The 3,662-nt window shown below is 33.1% G+C and overlaps 1 pseudogene; it reads right to left on the bottom strand.

Moving 5' to 3' along the window:
* Positions 1-1,104: 1,104 nt before the first annotated feature.
* On the bottom strand, positions 1,105-1,540 carry LOC150015449 (large ribosomal subunit protein uL24 pseudogene; annotated as a pseudogene).
* Between the last annotated feature and the right edge of the window lie 2,122 nt (positions 1,541-3,662).

Genomic DNA, 3,662 nt, shown 5'->3' with positions numbered 1-3,662 from the left:
GATATTTTTCTAAAGTAATTTAGTTTCTTTTCTTCCCCAGACTCTTCAGCATGTTTATTTTATTCATTTGTAATAGTGTTAAGTTCATTTGTTATCATTTATATTTCATTTTGAGTTTCTTCTACACTTAGGTTGACTTCTTTTATATTTACATACAGTAAAATTTGCTCTTTGCAGTGTATAGTTTTATGGGTTTTGAAAAATGGGTGGAGTCATGTATTCAACCCTATATCATAATTTAGAATGGTTCTGCTAAATAAATTCTCTTCTATTACCACCTCCCCCACCCACCATCACACGTACTTTGTAGTTAATCCTATCCTACTCTCACACTCAGCTCTTGGAACCCTCTGATTTATTTTTCATCCTTATAGTTTTGGCTTTTCCAGACAGTCATATTAATGAATTAATAAAACATGTAGCCTGTTGGTTCTAGCTTCATTTACAATTTATCTATTGTGTTGCATATCAGTAGTTTCTTACTCTTTATTTCCAAGTGCTATTCCATTCAATGGATTTACCACAGCTTTTAAATCCATTCATTGCTAGAAAGACATGTGGGTTGTTGCCCATTTTTTATGGTTAAAAATAAAGCTGCTATAAAAATGCATATAGGTTTTTGTATGAATATGTGTTTTTATTCTTTGGGTAAATACCTATGAGTGGGATTGCTGGATCATGTGTTAGATGTATACAAGCATGTTCAGTTTTGTAAGATACTGCCAGATGATTTTTCAGAGTGCCTTTCCACCAGCCTTTGTGAGAGATCTAGTTTTATATTCCCATCAGCACTTGGGATTGCCAGTATTTTAGTCATACTAATAGGAGTATAATAGTATCTCACTGAGGTTTTCCGTTTTTGTTTTGTATTTAACAAATATTTGAGGGGAAATACAAATATCCTTTTTTTTCCTACAATTTTCACCTGCTGATTTTAGCTTCCATTAGTGGACTTTGTCTACAATGATTACTGTGATGTTTGCCTAATGGTGATTTTTTCTTTTCCCTCATTCCTCCTGCATGTATTTTATTTTTATTTTTATTTTTTTAATTATTATTTTTTTTCATTTCAAGTTTTTAATGAAAGTTGTATAAAGGATTACATTATTCCTGCATCTTCTCAATTGTTTCTTCCTTGTATTTGCCCTTTTCCTTTCCTACTTGATGAGATTTGGCTTTACGTTCAAGGATCTTTTTGCGGCCTTTGTCCAGTTTTAGTCTGCTAATAACCACCTTGCTGGGGTGAATGCCCACGTGAACAGTTGACCATTAGCTTTTTCCCATTGTACTCGTTCAATGTAGATGACATATTTCTTTCTATAAACCTGGACTACTTTGCCAATCTGCTGCCCTTTGCAATGTCCTCGTACAACCTGAACTTCATCATCCTTTTGGATGGGCATGGATCGAACATTGTACTTTTCTGTCTCAGCTCTTTGGAAAGAGAAGACATAATCTTCCTGCGAATGTGGAAAGGTGCATTGAAAAGCCTTTTACAGTTCTTGCTCTGGTCAGAAGTCACAAATGGATTGAACTTCATTTTGACCGCTGGCGCCTCAGCAATGGCTGCAAAAGGGTATTTTTATTTTTTTAATTTTATTTTTATTGTTTTTCTATTACAATTGTCCCACTTTTTCCCTCATTGCTAACCCCCACCCCGCCCACCCCTTCTCCCATAGTCAATCCCGACCCTGTTGTCCCTGTTCATGGGTTATTTATATTAGTTCCTTTACTAAACCCTTCCCCTACTTACCCCCTTCCCTCTCTCCCCCTCCCCCCTGATAACTGTTACTCTGTTCTTTGTTCAATTTTGTTCATTTGTTTGTGTTGTTCATTAATCTCCTGTATCAGGTGATATCATATGGTATTGTTTTTTTTCATTGCCTGGCTTATTTCGCTAAGCATAATCTCTATCTCCATAATAATGTTGACTATTACTTTATATGCTTATTTGCCATATTCTTTGGCAAAGTGCTACTTAGATCTTCTGCCTGTCTTAAAATTGAGTTGTTCTAGCTTTTTATTTTTGAACTGAGTTTGTTATATATTCTGACTACAAGTCCTTTGTCAGCTATATAATATCTAAGCATTTTCTCCCAGTCTGTAGCTTATATTTTTACTTTCTTCATGATGACTTCTGAAGAGCAAATATTTTAATTTTGATAGAGTCCTGTTAATCAATTTTTAATTTTTGATGGTGCTTTTGGTATCATGTGTAAAATTTTTTTGTCTAATCCCAAAGTGATGAATGAGGCCAACAACACCAAAGTTCTGAGGCATTAAAGGCAGCAGAAGGAGGGCAACCCTTGTGGGGGAGAGGAGACCAATAAAAAGTTCAGAGATCATTGAACATTAAAAAAATTAATAAAAATAAAAAATCTTTGCTTAATCCAAGTTCACAAAGATTTTCTCCTAGAAGTTTTACTTTTAGCTTTTATATTTATGTCTATGATCTATTTTGAGTCAATTTTTTGTGTATGGTGTAAGATAAAGATCTAAGTTCATTTTGTGTGTAAGAGAGAAAGAGAGCTAGTAAGCAAAAGAGAGTTTTCTGAAAGAGTTTATGTATGGTTACTATTATTTCCTATTTAAATATTTCATAAAATTCACCAGTCATTTGAGACTGGGCTTTTCTTTGTGGAAATATTTTAAATTATAATTATACTTTTTTAAGCTTAAAATATAATTACAATTTTTATATCTCTACTTAGATTTTCTATTTCTTAGTAAGTTTTGGTCATCTAAGTCTTTCTAGGATTTTTCACTTCATTTAAAGCATCTAACTTGTTGGCACACAGTTGTACTTAATATTTCCTTATTAGCATTTAAATTTCTGTAGGATTGGTAGTGCTGTTCCTTTTTTCATTTGTAATATTATTTACGTCTTCTTTCTTCCTTTCTTGATCAGTGTAGCAAATATTTTTTAGTGCTCTATTCAAATTTTCTGTTGACTTCTTTCTTTTTTAAGTTGAGATATAATTCATATACCATAATATTTATTATTTTAAAATGTACAAATCAGTGATTTTTAGTATATTCACAAAGTTGTGCAACCACCTCTATATAATTCTAGAAGGTTTCATCAACACACATGCACACACACACACACACACACAAACACTTTACTCATTGGCGGTCACTCCCTATTTCCCCTACTCTCAATCCCTGGGAACCATTTATCTATCTATTTCTGTCCCCATGGATTTTTCTATTGTAAGCACTTTATATTAAAGAAATCATAGAACATGTAACTTTTTAGTCTAGCTTATTTCACTTAGCATAATACCTTTAAAGTTCATTCATTTTCTAGTATGTATCAGTACTTTTTTTTTTGTGGCTGAATATTATTCTGTTGTATACCTACAACATATTTTGTTTATTCATTCATCTGTTGATGGACATTTAGGTTCTTTTTACCTTTTGGTTATTATGAATAATGTTATAATGAACACTCATCTACAAACATTTGTGTGAACATATTTTTAATTCTCTTGAGTATAGAGGTCTGTCCAGGAAAAGTCGAGCCATTGCTAATATAATGAGAATGGTTTGCGTGACATTGATGGAACCTGACAGCCAAGGAAAGTGGACTGGAATGCACATGCATGAACAACGACAACTTCACTGTACCAGTCAGTGGGAGTAGTAGACACTGTTGAGTG

The sequence above is a fragment of the Furipterus horrens genome, unplaced genomic scaffold, assembly GCF_987537825.1.
Source record: "Furipterus horrens unplaced genomic scaffold, mFurHor1.1.pri manual_scaffold_3, whole genome shotgun sequence".
Classification (NCBI taxonomy): Eukaryota; Metazoa; Chordata; class Mammalia; order Chiroptera; family Furipteridae; genus Furipterus; species Furipterus horrens.
Note: the sequence above shows the minus strand (reverse complement) of the source record. Positions and strands in the feature narration are given on the sequence as shown.